Source organism: Mustela nivalis, assembly GCF_964662115.1.
Source record: "Mustela nivalis genome assembly, chromosome: 10".
NCBI lineage: Eukaryota > Metazoa > Chordata > Mammalia > Carnivora > Mustelidae > Mustela > Mustela nivalis.
This window is the reverse complement of record NC_139029.1, coordinates 94,911,064-94,931,024: the sequence shown is the minus strand read 5'-3', so window position 1 is coordinate 94,931,024 and position 19,961 is coordinate 94,911,064. Positions and strand designations below refer to the sequence as shown.

General features: G+C 39.0%; 1 pseudogene across 1 annotated transcript; it reads left to right on the top strand.

Moving 5' to 3' along the window:
- Window positions 1-2,002: 2,002 nt before the first annotated feature.
- LOC309843242 (large ribosomal subunit protein P1 pseudogene) lies at window positions 2,003-2,353 on the top strand (annotated as a pseudogene). Its single transcript has one exon. The product of its transcript is annotated as a large ribosomal subunit protein P1 pseudogene (transcript).
- The last annotated feature ends 17,608 nt before the right edge of the window (window positions 2,354-19,961 follow it).

Genomic DNA, 19,961 nt, shown 5'->3' with positions numbered 1-19,961 from the left:
TTGACTTATTTCACTTAGCATAATCCCCTCCAGTTCCATCCATGTTGATGTAAATGGTAGGTATTCATCCTTTCTGATGACTGAGTAATATTCGATTGTATAGATGGACCACATCTTCTTTATCCATTCATCTGTTGAAGGGCATCTTGGCTCCTTCCACAGTTTAGCTACCATGGACATTGCTGCTATGAATGTTGGGGTGCATGTAGCCCTTTTTTTCCACTATATCTATATCTTTGGGGTAAATATCCAGTAGTGCAATTGCTGGGTCATAGGGTAGCTCTATTTTTAACTTTTTAAGGAACTTCCACATTGTTTTCCAAAGTGGCTGTACCAACTTACATTCTCACCAACAGTTTAAGAGGGTTCCCCTTTCTCCATAACCTTTCCAACATTTATTGTTTCTTGCCTTGTCAGTCTTTGCCATCCTAACTGGTGTAAGATGGTGTCTCAATGTGGTTTTGATTTGGATTTCCTTGATGGCTAATGATGATGACCATGTTTTCATGTGTCTGTTAGCCATTTGTATGTCTTCTTTGGAGAAGTGTCTGTTCATGTCTTCTGCCCTTTTTTTTCCAATTAAATAGCTATTTTTAAAAATTAAATATTTTATTTATTTGTTTATTTGACACACACACACATACAGAGAGAAAGAGAGAGAGAGGTCACAAGCAGCCAGAGAGGTAGGCAGATAGAGGGCGGAAGCAAGCTCCCCGCCAAGCAGAGAGCCCGATGTGGGGCTCCACCCCAGGACCCTGAGATCATGACCTGAGCCAAAGGCAGAGGCTTAACCCACTGAGCCACCCACGTGCCCCTGCCCATTTTTTGACTTGATTATTTGGTTTTTGGATGTTGAGTTTGAGAAGTTCTTTATAGATCTTTGTTATCAGCCCCTTGTCTGTAGTGTCATTTACAAATATCTTCTCCAATTCCATGGGTTGCCTTTTTGTTTTGTTGACTGTTTCCTTTGCTGTTCAGAAGCTTTTTATCTTGATGAAGCCCCAAAAATTCATTTTCGCTTTTGTTTCTCTTGCCTTTGGAGACGTGTCTTGAAAGAAGTTGCTGTGGTCAATATTGAGGAGGTTACTATCTATATTCTCCTCTAGAATTTTGATGGATTCCTGTCTCACATTGAGGTCTTTCATCCATTTTGAGTTTATCTTTGTGTATGGTGTGAGAGAATGGTCGAGTTTCATTCTTCTGTTTTCTAATTTTAGCTACCATCACCAATTGTTCTATCAGCGATTGAGAGGGATATTGATATCTCTACTATAATTGTAGATTTACTTACTTCTCCATTCAGTTTTATCAGTTTTTGATGTTCTGTTATTAAATTCATACAGGGTTAGGCTTGTTATATTTAATCCTGTTATATACCTTATACCAAAGTGTACTTTGTTTCTCTTTGTCTAGTTTAGTGATATGGGTCAGTAAGTTTCATTTTCAGTCTCAGTTGCATTTGCATATGTTTCTTTTTTGTTCAGGGCCCATTTAGATATACCTCACTAAGAAGCTCTCGTAGACAGAATTTGTTATTACCTCTGGCATTCGTAATGAGCATGGAATCCACTGAGCACAGATTGCATGTGTTTGTTTTAATTTTAGTGATCATGGATTACATGTATTAATTTTAATTATGGATTGGCTGCTCTTGGGTGAGACATATATCTCTTCCCCAAATAAGTGTGTGATGGGTGGGGGGTGGGAGAGCTGACACGCTATAACATGACTGTACAGGGCTACTCCTTAGTTAGGGCCTATGGATGTGTCACTCTTTTAATGAAAAGTGGAGAACATACATACCATCGATGACTAAATATAAGATTAACCTGAAATATAAGATGATTTTCCTATAAACTTTATCCATGTTGTTTTTTTCTTCAGCTGCTCCTAAGGTGCTTAGTCCTTCCAAGGAAGCTAAGGCCACATTGGAGTGAGGCCCTCTCCTGATCTGGTGACTAGCCCCACACTTGGCAGTGCTCGTTCAGCCTTTGCCCACACTATGGTCTCCCTCTTGCAACTTGCTTGCATCCATTTAACCCTCATCCTACATGATGATGAGGTGATGGTCACAAAGGATAAGATCAATACCCTCATTAAAGCCTCAGATGTAAATGTTGAACCTTGCTGGCCTTGCAAACAAGCTTGTTTGCAAAAGCCATGGCCAATGTCAACATCAGGAGCCCCATCTGTAATGTAGGGGTTTGGGGACCCACCCCAGCAGTTGTTGCTGCACCAGCAGGGGTCCTGCTCCCTCCACCAGGTCTGCCCCCATTGAAGAGAAAAAAGTGGAAGCAAAAAAGAAGACTCAGAGGAGACTGATGTCAACGTGTGCTTTGGTCTTTTTGACTAAACCTCTTCTGTAACCTGTTCAATAAGAAGTTGAAGTCTTCAAAAAAAAAAAAATTGTCTATGTTGTTGCATGTAGCTGTAGCTTATTCACATCCTGTTTAATATTGCATTGTATGAGGGCGCCTGGGTGGCTCAGTGGGTTAAGCCGCTGCCTTCGGCTCAGGTCATGATCTCAGGGTCCTGGGATCGAGTCCCGCATCAGGCTCTCTGCTCAGCAGGGAGCCTGCTTCCTCCTCTCTCTCTGCCTGCCTCTCTGCCTACTTGTGATCTCTCTCTGTCAAATAAATAAATAAAAAATCTTAAAAAAAATATTGCATTGTATGAATATACCATATTATTCATTTTTCAGGAGATATTCATATGGAGCTCTATTGCTTTTCAAACTGTATTGAAAATGCTTGTTTATTCTGTCATACAACAGAGAAAATTGTGAAGTCATATTTTTAGGACAAATTACTAATTATATAAGTTTCTCTCCACTTCCCATCTCTCTCACCATTTCCATCAGGAATAGCTGTTGCATATCTAAATATTATTACTTGTTTGATATCATTTAAAGCTAATTAATCTTTCACCACCTGAAGTGCTTGGTAGTTCAGAATAAAATAATTAAGAATGTGCTGTAACATGAGACTTTCCAAATAGCCTTCTTTTCTGAGTGGGAGTATTGCAAGAGAAATGAAAAACATGTCCACAAAGTACCTATATACAAATGTTTATAGCAGTTTTGTTCCTCATAGACCTAACTGGAAATGATCCAAATTTCTATCAACAAAGTGAGTAAATAAGCGTATTGTGGGATATTTATATAGTGGAATACTACTTGGAATTAAAAGATAAAATTATTGTTACACTGAATCTCAAAAATATTTGGTAATTTTTGGAAGATCACATCTTCACTAGGTTGTGAAAGCAAAGCTAAGCCAAAAGGGGACTGGGTTGAGGTAAGATCTTAATGACAACAAGCCAGACATCAAAATAGCTAGAGGGTAGTACTCTAGCTGAAGGAAGAGCAAGTGCAAAAGCCTGTAGGCAAGAAATGTTATGCTTTGTTGAAGAAGGGAGACCCCTTGTGGCTAAAGTAGCAGATCTAAAAGAACCCTAGGAGCTAGGTGGAGTTGGTGTTAAGTCTAGAGACAGAGGCAGGAACTAGATTATGTACAGCTCTACAGCCTATGGTAAGGGACATACCTTTTTTTTTTTTCTTAAATTAACATATAATGTGTTATGTGTTTTGGAGGTATGAGTCCTACACAATTCACAGCATTCAACATAACACATACCCTCCCCAATGTACATCACCCAGCCACCCCATCCCTCCCACTTTCCTCCCTTCCAGGAATCCTCAGTTTGTTTCCTGAGATTAAGAGTCTCTTATGGTTTTTCTCTCTCTCTAATTTCATCTTGTTTCATTTTTTCCTCTTTTTCTTTATGAACCTCTATCTTATTTCTCAAATTCCTCATAGCAGTGAGATCATATGATAATTATCTTTCTCTGATTGGCTTATTTTGCTTAGCATAATACCCTCTAGTTCCATCCATGTCATTGTAAATGGCAAGATTTTGGGGTTTTGATGGCTGCATAATATTCAATTGTGTATATATACCACATCTTCTTTATCTATTCATCTGTTGATGGACATCTAGGCTCTTCCCATAGTTTGGTTATTGGGTACATTGCTGCTATAAACATTTGGATGCATGTGCCCCTTCAGATCACTACATTTGTATCTTTAGAGTAAATACCCAGTACTGCAATTGCTAGGTTATAGGGTAGCTCTATTTTCAACTTTTTGAGGAACCTCCATACTGTTTTCCAGAGTGGCTGCAATAGCTTGCATTCCCACCAACAGTGTAGGAGGGCTCCCCTTTCTCTGGATCCTCACCAACACCTGTCATTTCCTGACTGGTTAATTTTAGCCATTCTGACTAATGGTGGTCATTAGTGACGTGGTATCTCACTGTGGTATCTCACTGTGGTTTGGATTTGTATTTCCCTCATGCCGAGTAATGATGAGCACTTTTTCAAGTGTCTGTTGGCCATTTGGATGTCTTCTTTGCAGAAATGTCTGTTTATGTCTTCTGTCCATTGCTTGATTAGATTATTTATTCTTTGGGTGTTGAGTTTGATAAGTTCTTTATAGATTTTGGATATTAGCCCTTTATGTGATAGGTCATTTGCAAATATCTTCTCCCATTCTGTCGGTTGTCTTTGGTTTTGTTGACTGTTCATTTTTCTGTGCAAAAGCTTTCGGCTTTGATGAAGTACCAATAGTTCACTTTTGCCCTTGCTTCCCTTGCCTTTGGCGATGTTTCTAGGAAGAAGTTGCTGTGGCTGAGGTCGAAGAGGTTGCTGCCTATGTTCTCCTCAAGGGTTTGGGTGGATTCCTGTCTTACATTGAGGTCTTCCTTCCATTTTTTTTTTTTTTTTTTTTTTTTTTTTTTTTTTTTCACATAGCTTATTTTATTAGCACACTAATAATTCGCATTTTTCCAACAGCTATACAATTCACAAAAATTGTCTTCCCTGGAAGAATAATACCGAAAACAAATGAGCCTCCGGTAACTTAAAAAGAAAAAAAAAAACAAAACAGAAATATTTTGTCTAATGATCAGGGACATCCTCTGAGGACTATTTCAGCAAATATTTATAGGGACAGACGAAATGATTCAAACAAACCAATACATGCTCTTACCCTTTTTTTTTTTTTTTTTTTTTTTTTTTTTTTTTTTTTTTTGAAAGTTAATTTTTTTTTTAATTTATTTTTTATTTTCAGCATAACAGTATTCATTATTTTTCACCACACCCAGTGCTCCATGCAATTCGTGCCCTTTATAATACCCACCACCTAGTACCCCAACCTCCCACCCCCCACCCCTTCAAAACCCTCAGATTGTTTTTCAGAGTCCATAGTCTCTCATGGTTCACCTCCCCTTCCAATTTCCCCCAACTCCCTTCTCCTCTCTAACTCCCCATGTCCTCCATGCTATTTGTTATGCTCCACAAATAAGTGAAACCATATGATAATTGACTCTCTCTGCTTGACTTATTTCACTCAGCATAATAATCTCTTCCAGTCCCGTCCATGTTGCTACAAAAGTTGGGTATTGGTCCTTTTTTTTTTTTTTTTTTTTTTTTATAAACATATATTTTTATCCCCAGGGGTACAGGTCTGTGAATCACCAGGTTTACACACTTCACAGCACTCACCAAAGCACATACCCTCCGCAATGTCCATAATCCCACCCCCTTCTCCCAAACCCCCTCCCCCCAGCAACCCTCAGTTTGTTTTGTGAGATTAAGAGTCACTTATGGTTTGTCTCCCTCCCAATCCCATCTTGTTTCATTTATTCTTCTCCTACCCACTTAAGCCTCCATGTTGCATCACCACTTCCTCATATCAGGGAGATCATATGATAGTTGTCTTTCTCTGCTTGACTTATTTCGCTAAGCATGATACGCTCTAGTTCCATCCATGTTGTCGCAAATGGCAAGATTTCATTTCTTTTGATGGCTGCATAGTGTTCCATTGTGTATATATACCACATCTTCTTGATCCATTCATCTGTGGATGGACATCTAGGTTCTTTCCATAGTTTGGCTATTGTGGACATTGCTGCTATAAACATTCGGGTGCATGTGCCCCTTTGGATCACTACATTTGTATCTTTAGGGTAAATACCCAATAGTGCAATTGCTGGGTCATAGGGCAGTTCTATTTTCAACAATCTGAGGAACCTCCATGCTGTTTTCCAGAGTGGCTGCACCAGCTTGCATTCCCACCAACAGTGTAGGAGGGTTCCCCTTTCTCCACATCCTCGCCAGCATCTGTCATTTCCTGACTTGTTGATTTTAGCCATTCTGACTGGTGTGAGGTGATATCTCATTGTGGTTTTGATTTGTATTTCCCTGATGCCGAGTGATATGGAGCACTTTTTCATGTGTCTGTTGGCCATCTGGATGTCTTCTTTGCAGAAATGTCTGTTCATGTCCTCTGCCCATTTCTTGATTGGATTATTTGTTCTTTGGGTGTTGAGTTTGCTAAGTTCTTTATAGATTCTGGACACTAGTCCTTTATCTGATATGTCGTTTGCAAATATCTTCTCCCATTCTGTCAGTTGTCTTTTGATTTTGTTAACTGTTTCCTTTGCTGTGCAAAAGCTTTTGATCTTGATGAAATCCCAATAGTTCATTTTTTCCCTTGCTTCCCTTGCCTTTTGCGTTGTTCCTAGGAAGATGTTGCTGCGGCAGAGGTCGAAGAGGTTGCTGCCTGTGTTCTCCTCAAGGATTTTGATGGATTCCTTTCGCACATTGAGGTCCTTCATCCATTTTGAGTCTATTTTTGTGTGTGGTGTAAGGAAATGGTCCAATTTCATTTTTCTGCATGTGGCTGTCCAATTTTCCCAGCACCATTTATTGAAGAGGCTGTCTTTTTTCCATTGGACATTCTTTCCTGCTTTGTCGAAGATTAGTTGACCATAGAGTTGAGGGTCTATTTCTGGGCTCTCTATTCTGTTCCATTGATCTATGTGTCTGTTTTTGTGCCAGTACCATGCTGTCTTGATGATGACAGCTTTGTAATAGAGCTTGAAGTCCGGAATTGTGATGCCACCAACGTTGGCTTTCTTTTTCAATATCCCTTTGGCTATTCGAGGTCTTTTCTGGTTCCATATAAATTTTAGCATTATTTGTTCCATTTCTTTGAAAAAGATGGATGGTACTTTGATAGGAATTGCATTAAATGTGTAGATTGCTTTAGGTAGCATAGACATTTTCACAATATTTATTCTTCCAATCCAGGAGCATGGAACATTTTTCCATTTCTTTGTGTCTTCCTCAATTTCTTTCATGAGTACTTTATAGTTTTCTGAGTATAGATTCTGTGTCTCTTTGGTTAGGTTTATTCCTAGGTATCTTATGGTTTTGGATGCAATTGTAAATGGGATTGACTCCTTAATATCTCTTTCTTCTGTCTTGCTGTTGGTGTAGAGAAATGCAACTGATTTCTGTGCATTGATTTTATATCCTGACACTTTACTGAATTCCTGTATAAGTTCTAGCAGTTTTGGAGTGGAGTCTTTTGGGTTTTCCACATATAGTATCATATCATCTGCGAAGAGTGATAATTTGACTTCTTCTTTGCCGATTTGGATGCCTTTAATTTCCTTTTGTTGTCTGATTGCTGAGGCTAGGACCTCTAGTACTATGTTGAATAGCAGTGGTGATAATGGACATCCCTGCCGTGTTCCTGACCTTAGTGGAAAAGCTTTCAGTTTTTCTCCATTGAGAATGATATTTGCGGTGGGTTTTTCATAGATGGCTTTGATGATATTGAGGTATGTGCCCTCTATCCCTACACTTTGAAGAGTTTTGATCAGGAAGGGATGCTGTACTTTGTCAAATGCTTTTTCAGCATCTATTGAAAGTATCATATGGTTCTTGTTCTTTCTTTTATTGATGTGTTGTATCACATTGACTGATTTGCGGATGTTGAACCAACCTTGCAGCCCTGGAATAAATCCCACTTGGTCGTGGTGAATAATCTTTTTAATGTACTGTTGAATCCTATTGGCTAGTATTTTGTTGAGTATTTTCGCATCTGTGTTCATCAAGGATATCGGTCTATAGCTCTCTTTTTTGGTGGGATCCTTGTCTGGTTTTGGGATCAAGGTGATGCTGGCCTCATAAAATGAGTTTGGAAGTTTTCCTTCCATTTCTATTTTTTGGAACAGTTTCAGGAGAATAGGAATTAGTTCTTCTTTAAATGTTTGGTAGAATTCCCCCGGGAAGCCATCTGGCCCTGGGCTTTTGTTTGTTTGGAGATTTTTAATGACTGTTTCAATCTCCTTACTGGTTATGGGTCTGTTCAGGCTTTCTATTTCTTCCTGGTTCAGTTGTGGTAGTTTATATGTTTCTAGGAATGCATCCATTTCTTCCAGATTGTCAAATTTATTGCCGTAGAGTTGCTCATAGTATGTTCTTATAATAGTTTGTATTTCTTTGGTGTTAGTTGTGATCTCTCCTCTTTCATTCATGATTTTATTTATTTGGGTCCTTTCTCTTTTCTTTTTGATAAGTCGGGCCAGGGGTTTATCAATTTTATTAATTCTTTCAAAGAACCAGCTCCTACTTTCGTTGATTTTTTCTATTGTTTTTTTGGTTTCTATTTCATTGATTTCTGCTCTGATCTTTATGATTTCTCTTCTCCTGCTGGGCTTAGGGTTTCTTTCTTGTTCTTTCTCCAGCTCCTTTAGGTGTAGGGTTAGGTTGTGTACCTGAGACCTTTCTTGTTTCTTGAGAAAGGCTTGTACCGCTATATATTTTCCTCTCAGGACTGCCTTTATTGTGTCCCACAGATTTTGAACTGTTGTATTTTCATTATCATTTGTTTCCATGATTTTTTTCAATTCTTCTTTAATTTCCCGGTTGACCCATTCATTCTTTAGAAGGATACTGTTTAGTCTCCATGTATTTGGGTTCTTTCCAAACTTCCTTTTGTGGTTGAGTTCTAGCTTTAGAGCATTGTGGTCTGAAAATATGCAGGGAATGATCCCAATCTTTTGATACCGGTTGAGTCCTGATTTAGGACCAAGGATGTGATCTATTCTGGAGAATGTTCCATGTGCACTAGAGAAGAATGTGTATTCTGTTGCTTTGGGATGAAATATTCTGAATATATCTGTGATGTCCATCTGGTCCAGTGTGTCGTTTAAGGCCTTTATTTCCTTGCTGATCTTTTGCTTGGATGACCTGTCCATTTCAGTGAGGGGAGTGTTAAAGTCCCCTACTATTATTGTATTGTTGTTGATGTGTTTCTTTGATTTTGTTATTAATTGGTTTATATAGTTGGCTGCTCCCACGTTGGGGGCATAGATATTTAAAATTGTTAAATCTTCTTGTTGGACAGACCCTTTGAGTATGATATAGTGTCCTTCCTCATCTCTTATTATAGTCTTTGGCTTAAAATCTAATTGATCTGATATAAGGATTGCCACTCCTGCTTTCTTCTGATGTCCATTAGCATGGTAAATTCTTTTCCACCCCCTCACTTTAAATCTGGAGGTGTCTTCGGGCTTAAAATGAGTTTCTTGGAGGCAACATATAGATGGGTTTTGTTTTTTTATCCATTCTGATACCCTGTGTCTTTTGACAGGGGCATTTAGCCCATTCACATTCAGGGTAACTATTGAGAGATATGAATTTAGTGCCATTGTATTGCCTGTAAGGTGACTGTTATTGTATATGGTCTCTGTTCCTTTCTGATCTACCACTTGTAGGCTCTCTCTTTGCTTAGAGGACCCCTTTCAAGATTTCCTGTAGAGCTGGTTTGGTATTTGCAAATTCTTTCAGTTGTTGTTTGTCCTGGAAGCTTTTAATCTCTCCTTCTATTTTCAATGATAGCCTAGCTGGATATAGTATTCTGGGCTGCATGTTTTTCTCGTTTAGTGCTCTAAAAATATCATGCCAGCTCTTTCTGGCCTGCCAGGTCTCTGTGGATAAGTCAGCTGCCAATCTAATATTTTTACCATTGTATGTTACAGACTTCTTTTCCCGGGCTGCTTTCAGGATTTTCTCTTTGTCACTGAGACTTGTAAATTTTACTATTAGGTGACGGGGTGTGGGCCTATTCTTATTGATCTTGAGGGGCGTTCTCTGAACCTCCTGAATTTTGATGCTCGTTCCCTTTGCCATATTGGGGAAATTCTCCCCAATAATTCTCTCCAGTATACCTTCTGCTCCCCTCTCTCTTTCTTCTTCTTCTGGAATCCCAATTATTCTAATGTTGTTTCGTCTTATGGTGTCACTTAATTCTCGAATTCTCCCCTCGTGGTCCAGTAGCTGTTTGTCCCTCTTTTGCTCAGCTTCTTTATTCTCTGTCATTTGGTCTTCTATATCACTAATTCTTTCTTCTGCCTCATTTATCCTAGCAGTGAGAGCCTCCATTTTTGATTGCACCTCATTAATAGCTTTTTTGATTTCAACTTGGTTAGATTTTAGTTCTTTTATTTCTCCAGAAAGGGCTTTTATATCTCTCGAGAGGGTTTCTCTAATATCTTCCATGCCTTTTTCGAGCCCGGCTAGAACCTTGAGAATTGTCATTCTGAACTCTAGATCTGACATATTACCGATGTCTGTATTGATTAGGTCCCTAGCCTTTGGTACTGCCTCTTGTTCTTTTTTTTGCGTTGAATTTTTACGTCTTGTCATTTTGGCCAGATAAGAGTAAATGAAGGGGCAAGTAAAATACTAAAAGGGTGGCAACAACCCCAGGAAAATATGCTTTAACTAAATTAGAAGAGATCCAAAATCGTGAGTGGGGAGAAAGGGGATAAAAAGAGGTTCAAAAAGGAAGAAAGAAAAAAAAAGAAAAGAAAAAAAATTTTTTTAAAAAAAGAAAACACCTGAGAAAAATGTAAAAAAGAAAAAATATATATATTAGATAAACTAGTAAAAAATCGTTAAAAAAGAAAAAGGTAACAGTTAAAAAAAAAAAAATTTTACCCGAAGGCGAGAAGAAAAAGAAAAAAAGAAAAAAAAAATGAAAAAGAAAAAATTAAATTAACTGCAAGACTAAAAAAAAATCACAGGAAAAAAGCCATGAGTTCCGTGCTTGGCTTTCTCCTCCTCTGGAATTCTGCTGCTCTCCTTGGTATTGAAACCGCACTCCTTGGTAGGTGAACTTGGTCTCGGCTGGATTTCTTGTTGATCTTCTGGGGGAGGGGCCTGTTGTAGTGATTCTCAAGTGTCTTTGCCCCAGGCGGAATTACACCGCCCTTACCCGGGGCCGGGGTGAGTAATCCGCTCGGGTTTGCTTTCAGGAGCTTTTGTTCCCTGAGCGCTTTCCGTAGAGTTCCGGAGGACGGGAACACAAATGGCGGCCTCCTGGTCTCCGGCCCGGAGGAGCCGAGAGCCCAGGGCCCCACTCCTCAGTGCGCCCTCAGAGAACAGCGCCCAGTTACTCCCGTCTGCCTGACCTCTGGCCGCGCTCCGAGCTCACCGAGCCTGCGATCGGTTCAAGGTAACACCGAGCTGTGAGCTTACTGTCGGCTCTGTTTCTGTAGCCGGCTTTCCCATTCCAATACCCGCAAGCTCTGCGACACTCAGACACCCCCGATCCTTCTGTGACCCTGCGGGACCTGAGGCCACGCTGACCCCGCGTGGGCTTCGCCCCGGTTTAGCCTCTGGACGGATGTCCCTCAGCGGAACAGACTTTTAAAAGTCCTGATTTTGTGCGCGGTTGCTCCGCCGCTTGCCGGGAGCCGGCCCCTCCCCCCGGGGTCTATCTTCCCGTCGCTTTGGATTCACTTCTCCGCCGGTCCTACCTTTCAGAAAGTGGTTGTTTTTCTGTTTCCAGAATTGCTGTTCTTCTTCTCTTCGGTCTGCCGATGGATTTTCAGGTGTTTGCAATCTTTAGATAAGCTATCTAGCTGATCTCCGGCTAGCTGAAGCAGTCTCAGCTTGCTACTTCTCCGCCATCTTGACTCCTTCTCTTCCTTCCATTTTGAGTCTATTTTTGTGTGTGGTGTAAGGAAATGGTCCAGTTTCATTCTTCTGCATGTGGCTGTCCAGTTTTCCCAACACCATTTGTTGAAGAGACTGTCTTTTCTCCATTGGACATTCTTTCCTGCTTTGTTGAAAATTAGTTGATCATAGAGTTGAGGGTCCATTTCTGGACTCTCTATTCTGTTCCTTCGGTCTATGTTTCTGTTTTTGTGCCAGTACCATACTGTCTTGCTGATTATAGCTTTGTAATAGAGCTTAAAGTCTGGCGCTGTGATGCCACCAACTTTGGCTTTCTTTTTCAACTTTGTTCTGACTATTTGGGGTCTTTTCTGGTTCTATGTAAATTTTAGGATTATTTATTCCTTTTCTTTGAAAAAAATTGATAGTATTTTGATGGGGATAGCATTAAATGTGTAGATTGCTTTAGGTAGCATAGACATTTTCACAATATTTGTTCTTCCAATCCATGAGCATGGGATGTTTTTTTATTTCTTTGTGTCTTCCTCAATTTCTTTCATGAGTACTTTATAGTTTTCTGAGTACAAATTCTTTGCCTCCTTGGTTAGGTTTATTCCTTGGTATCTTATGGTTTTGGGTGCAATTGTCGATGGGATTGACTCCTTAATTTCTCTTTCTACTGTCTTCCTATTGGTGTATAGAAATGCAACTAATTTCTGTGCATTGATTTTATATTCTGACACTTTATTGAATTCCTGTATGAGTTCTAGCAGTTTTGGAGTGGAGTCTTTTGGGTTTTCCACATAAAGTATCATGTCATCTGCAAAGTTGACTTCTTTGCACATTTGGATGCCTTTTATTTCTTTTCGTTGTCTGATTGCTGAGGCTTAGACTTCTAGTACTGTGTTGAATAGCAGTGGTGATAGTGGATAGCCCTACTGTGTTCCTGACCTTAGGGGAAAAGCTCTCAGTTTTTCCCCATTGAGAATGATATTTGCTGTGGGGTTTTGATAGATGGCTTTGATAGTATCGAGGTATGTACCCCCTATCCTACACTGTGAAGAGTTTTGATCAAGAAAAGATGCTGTACTTTGTCAAATGCTTTTTCAGCATCTATTGAGAGTATCATATTTTTCTTGTTCTTTCTCTTATTAATGTATTCTATAACATTGATTGATTTGTGGATGTTGAACTAAACTTGCAGCCCCAGAATAAATCCTACTTGGTTGTGGTGAATAATCCTTTTAATGTACTGTTGGATCCTATTGGCTAGTATTTTGGTGAGAATTTTTGCATGTGCATTAAGGATATTGATCTGTAATTCTCCTTTTTGATGGAGTCTTCATCTGGTTTTGGGATCAAGGTAATGTTGGCCTCATAAAATGAGTTTGGAATTTTTCCTTCCATTTCTACTTTTTGTAACAGTTTCAGGAGAATAGGAATTAATTCTTCCTTAAATGTTTGATAGAATTCCTCTGGGAAGCCGTCTGGTCCTGGGCTCTTGTATTTTTGGGAGATTTTTGATGACTGCTTCAATCTCCTTGCTGCTTATGGGTCTGTTTTCTATTTCTTCCTGATTAAGTTTTGGTAGTTTATATGTCTCTAGGAATGCATCTATTTCTTCCAGATTGTCTAATTTGCTGGTGTATAGTTGCTTATAATATCTTCTTATAATTGTTTGTTTTTCTTCGATGTTGGTTGTGATCTCCCCTCTTTCATTTATGAGTTTATTAATTTGGGTTCTTTCTCTTTTCTTTTTGATAAGTCTGGCCAGGGGTTTTTCAATCTTATTAATTTGTTCAAAGACCCAGTTCCTAGTTTTGTTGATCTGTTTTATTGTCTTTCAGTTTCTACTTCATTGATTTCTGCTCTGATTTTTATTATTTCTCTTCTCCTGCTGGGTTTAGGAATTCTTTGCTGTTTTTCTCCAACTCCTTTAGGTGTAGGCTTAGGTTGTGTACTTGAGAAAGGCTTGTATTGCTATAACTTTCCTCCAAGGACTGCCTTTGCTGCATCCCAAAGATTTTGAACAGTTGTGTTTTCATTTTCATTTGTTTCCATGAATTTTTAAAATTCTTCTTTAATTTCCTGGGTGACCCATTCATTCTTTCGTAGGATGCTCTTTAGCCCTCATCTATTTGAGTTCTTTCCAACTTTCTTCTTGTGGTTGAGTTCTAGTTTTCATTGTGTTGAGTTCATATTTTCATTGTGGTATGAAAATATGCAGGGAATGATCCCAATCTTTTGGTACCAGTTGAGACCTGATTTGCGACCCAGGATGTGATGTATTCTGGAGAATGTTCCATGTGTGCTTGAGAAGAATGTATATTCTGTTGTTTTGGGATGGAATGTTCTGAAAATATCTGTCATGTCCATCTGGTTCATTGTGTCATTTAAAGCCTTGACTTTCTTGTTGATCTTTTGCTTAGATGATATGTTATCTAAACAAAGACCCTTTAAGTATGGACAGAAGACATGGACAGACCCTTTAAGTATGATGCAGTGTCCTTCCTCATCTCTTATTATAGTCTTTGGCTTAAAATCTAATTTGTCTGATATAAGGTTTGCCACCTTAGCTTTCTTTTGATGTCCATTAACATGGTAAATTGTTTTCCATCCCCTCACTTTAAATATGGATGTGTCTTTGGGTCTAAAATGAGTTTCTTGCAGACAGCACATTGATGGGTCTCTCTCTCTCTCTCTCTCTCTCTTTTTTTTTAATCCATTCTGATACCCTGTGTCTTTTGGTTGGGGCATTTAGCCCTTTTAAATTCAGTGTAATTATTGAAAGATAAGAATTTAGTTCCATTGTATTGCCTCTAAGGTGACTGTTACTGGATATTGTCTCTGTTCCTTTCTGGTCAATGTTACTTTTAGGCATTCTCTTTCCTTAGAGGACCCCTTTCAATATTTCCTGTAGGGCTGGTTTGGTGTTTGCAAATTCTTTTAGTTTTTGTTTTTCCTGGAAGCTTTTTATCTCTCCTTCTATTTTCAATGACAGCCTAGCTGGATATAATTATCTTGGCTACATATTTTTCTCATTAATATTCTGTATATATCTTGGCAGTCCTTTCTGGCCTGCCAGGTCTCTGTGAATAGGTCTTCTACCAGTCTAATATTTCTACTGTTGTATGTTACAGACCTCTTGTTCCAAGCTGCTTGCAGGATTTTCTATTTGTCACTGAGACCGTTAAGTTTTACTATTAGATGATGGGGTATGGACCTATTTTTAATGATTTTCAGGGGATTTCTCTGTGCCACCTGGATTTTGATGCTTGTTCCCTTCCTCAAATTAGCAAAGTTCTCTACTATAATTTGCTTCAATATACCTTCGGCACCTCTCTTTCTTTCTTCTTCTCCTGGGATCCCAATTATTCTAATACTGTTTTGTCTTATGGTATCACTTATCTCTTGAATTCTCCCCTTGTGGTTCAGTAGTTGTTTGTCTCTCTTTTTCTCAGCTTCTTCATTCTCTATCATTTGGTCTTTTATATCACTTAATCTCTCTTCTGCTTCATTTATCTTAGCTGTAAGAGCCTCCATTTTTTATTGCATCACATTAATAGCTTTTTAAATTTCAATTTGGTTAGATTTTAGTTCTTTTGTTTCTCCAGAAAGGGATTTTATTTCTCTAGAAAAGGATTCTCTAGTATTTTCCATGCTTTTTTCAAGCCCAGATAGCACCTTGATAATCATCATTCTGAACTCTAGTTCTGACATCTTACTAATGTCCATATTGATTAGGTCCCTAGCTGTCAGTACTGCCTCTTGTTCCTTTTTTTGAGGTGAGTTTTTTTTGTCTTGTTATTTTATCTAGAGAAGAATAGATGAATGAGAAAACAAAATACTAAGAGGGTAACAATGAGCCAAGAAAAATATACACTAATGAAATTAGAAGACACTCAAAACTAGGGGGAGAAGAAAGGGAAAAAAATGATTAGGCTGATGAACAGAATAGAATAGAGCCACACACTGTGTGTGTGTGTGTGTGTGTGTGTGTGTGTGTGTGTGTGTTTATTTCTTTTCAGGGTAACAGTATTCATTGTTTTTGCACCACACCCAGTGCTCCATGCAACATGTGCCCTCTTAATACCCACCATCTGGCTCCCCCCAACTTCCTACCCCCTGCCCCTTCAAAATTCTCAGGTTGTTTTTCAGAGTCCATAGTCTCTCATGGTTCACCTCCCTTTTCAATTTCCCTCAACTCCTTTCTCCTCTCCATCTCCCCATGTCCTCCATGTTATTTGTTATACTCCACAAATAAGTGAAACCATATGATAATTGACTCTCACTGCTTGACTTATTTCACTCAGCATAATCTCTTTCAGTCCAGTCCATGTTGTGACAAAAGTTGGGTATTCATCCTTTCTGATGGAGGCATAATACTCCATAGTGTATATGGACCACATCTTCCTTATCCATTCGTCCGTTGAAGGGCATCTTGGTTCTTTCCACAGTTTGGTGACCGTGGCCATTGCTGCTATAAACATTGGGGTACAGATGGCCCTTCTTTTCACTCCATTTGTATCTTTGGGGTAAACACTCAGTAATGCAATTGCAAGGTCTTAGGGAAGCTCTACTTGTAATTTCCTGAGGAATCTCCACACTGTTCTGCAAAGTGGCTGCACCAACTTCCATTCCCATCAACAGTGTAAGAGGGTTCCCCTTTCTCCACATCCTCTCCAACACACATTGTCTCCTGTCTTGTTAATTTTGGCCATTCTATCTGGTGTAAGGTGATATCTCAATGTGGTTTTAATTTGAATCTCCCTAATGGCTAGTGATGATGAACATTTTTTCATGTGTCTGATAGCCATTTGTATGTCTTCATGAGAGAAGTGTCTGTTCATATCTTCTGCCCATTTTTTGATATGATTATCTGTTTTGTGGTATTGAGTTTGAGAAGTTCTTGTCTACGACCATACCACCCTGAACGTGCCCGATCTCGTCTGATCTCGGAAGCTAAGCAGGGTCGAGCCTGGTTAGTACTTGGATGGGAGTTTGAGAAGTTCTTTATACATCCTGGATATCAGCCTTTTGTCTGTACTGTCATTTTAGAGCCACACACTTGATTTTGGGTGTATTTTGATCTGTTAGAAGAAAATGCCTCCCAAAATTTTAAAGAAAGAAAAACATATATATATACATATATATGTATGTATATATATATATACACACACACACACTATATATAGTATATAGTATATATAGTATATAGTATATATAGTATATATATATAGTATACATATAGTATATACCCTTATTTTTGTGTACACAAAAATAAGGGTAAACATGATGAAAGGATGGAATATGACTGTAAAGATGAAAATTAAGGGGTACCTGGGTGGCTCAGTTGGTTGGGCAACTTCCTTTGGCTCAGGTCATAATCCTGGAGTCCTGGGATCGAGCCCTGCATCTGGTTCCCAGCTCCATGGGGAGTTGCTTCTCTCTCTGACCTTCTCCCCTGTCATGCTCTCTCTCACTTTCTTTCTCAAATAGATAAATAAAATCTTTTTTAAAAGATGAAAATTAAAAAAGATTTTAAAAAGGGAAGTGATGACAAGTTAGTTGAAAAAAGGAAAAAAAAAAGTAGAGAATGTGATCTGGCTGGAGACCAGAACAAAGCCATATGCTAGATTTATGGTGTATGTTGATCTGTTAGAAGAAACTGTATTCCAAAATTTTAAAGAAAGGAAAACTTATATGTATACAAAAAACAAGGTTAAGTACATCGAAGGGATAGAATATGACTATAACAATGAAAATTTTAAAAGATTTTTAAAAAGTTATTGATAAGATAAAATAGTTAAAGAGGTTAAAATAAGAAAGGGGAAAATTTAAAAAGAATAGAAAAAGAAAAAATGAAATTAAAAAACATTTAACTTTGAAGACTAAACAATCATGGGGGGAAAGCCATGAATTCTATGTGCTGTAGTCCCCAAGTTTTGCATTTCCATGTTTCTCATTGATCTGGAACTTGGTCTTGGCTGGATGTTCTTGCTGATCTTCTGGAGGAGATACCTGTTGCAGAGACTCTCAAATGACTTTGCCCAAGGTGGAATTGCACCAACCTTGCCAGGAGCCGCCCTAAGTAATCTGCTTGAGTTCGCTCTCGGTTACTTTTGTTCCCTGAACACTTTCTGTAGAGTTTTGGAGGACGGGAATGAAAATGGCAGCTTCCCAATCTCTGGCAAGGAGGAACCGAAAGCTCAGGCCCCACTCCTCAGAACACCCTCAGAGAAAAGTGCTTAATCACTTCTTTTTCCCTGGTCTCCAGCCACACTCTGTGCTCACCTGGCCTGTGACCAAGCATTTCTGTCTCTGGCTAACAGCCCTGTCTGGAGTCTCCAAACCCAGCAGATTCCTGCTGCAGTCTCCCAGAGGAGGAAGGTAAGTCTCCATGGATCTGCCACTTGTGGGGTCCCTGCTCAAAAAGCAGCAGTGGTCTGACTGTGTATCCAATCATGGTTTAAGGTAACTCCTTAGCTCTGCATCTGCAGCCAGATTCCCTAGTCCGATACCTAGGAGATCTGCCACACTCAGGCACCCCTGGTCTTTCTGGGACTCCTGAGGGTCCTGAGACCACACTGTCACCACAAGAGCTCAACTCCCCTGCTTAGTCTCTGGAGTAATGTCCCTCAGTGCAGCAGACTTCTAAAAGTTCTGATTTTGTGCTCCACTGCTCCACTGTTTGGTGGGAGCCCACCCCTCCCCCCGCAGTCTCTCTTTCCATATATCACCTTGGATTCACTTCTTGGCAGGTCTTACGTTACAGAAAGTGGTCGCTTTTCTGTTGCTGCTCTCCTTCTTTTCAATCTCCTGTTGAGTTTGTAGGTGTTCAGAATGGTTTGATAGCTATCTAGCTGAATTCCTGGAACCTGATGATATTTCAGTCTCCTACTCCTCTGTCATCCTGCTCTTACCTCAAGAAATTCTGTCTGCCTGTGCTCGCTTTCTCCCCCTCTCTCTCTGATAAATAAATAAAATATTAAAAAAAAAAAGATTAAAAAAAAAAAAAGAATAAACATTCTTTGAGGCTTTGAGGGCTTAGTATGTACACACAGAAGACCTGTCTTTCAGGAGCTTACAATACACTTGGAGAAATACCTAAATGGTAATTTCAGTGAAAATATGTTCAGCTTTATTCTTGAAAAGTACTTTTCACTGGATATAGGTTTCTTTTTTTTTTTTTAAGAGTTTATTTATTTATTTGAGGGAGAGAGAATGAGAAAGAAAGAGACCATGAGAAGGGGGAGGGTAGAGGGAGAAGCAGACTCCCTGCTGAGCAGGGAGCCTGATGAGGGACTCGATCCTGGGACTCCAGGATCATGACCTGAGCTGAAGGTATTTGCTTAACCAACTGAGCCACCCAGGCGCCCCTGGATACAGGTTTCTTGATGGATAATTTTTCTAGAACTTTAAAGATGTTATTCTATTGTCTTTAGGTTTGCAATTTCTCACAAGACATCCATGATAATTCTTATCTTTGTTTCTTTGTATGTAATGTGTCTTTTCCCATTGTTATTCTCAAAATTTTCTATCAGATTTTCTTTCTTTTAACAATTTGATCATGTCATACATAAGTGGTAAGGTGTGTGTGTGTATATGTGTGTGCGTGTGTATGTATGTGTCCTGCTTGTAGTGCACTGAGTTTCCTTGATGTGTGGGTTGATGATTTCATAAAATTTAGAAATTTTTAGCCATTGTTTTTCCTGATGCCTTTTATGTTCCCCTTCTCTCTCTTCTCCAGGGATTCCAGTTAGCTGTATGTTAGGTCACTTGGTATTGTCTCACAAATTACTAAAGTTTTGGGTTTTTTTCTCTTTTTCCTTCTGTGCTTCACTTTGCATAGTTTCTGTTGCTATGTCTTTAAGTTTATAGATCTTTTCTTCTGTAGTTTTTAATTTGCTATTAGTCTCACAGTGAACTTTCTTTCAGATATGGTATTTTTTATCTTTAGAAGTTTTATTTGGTTCCTTTTTATGTCTTCTATTGCTCTTCTCATTATGTTCATGTTTTCTTTTACATTATTGAACATATGGAACATATTTATAATAGCTGCTATAATGTCTTTATTTGCTAAGTATATCATCTCCATCATTTTTGGATCTGTTTATACTGACCGTTTTTGTCCTGAAATTGCATT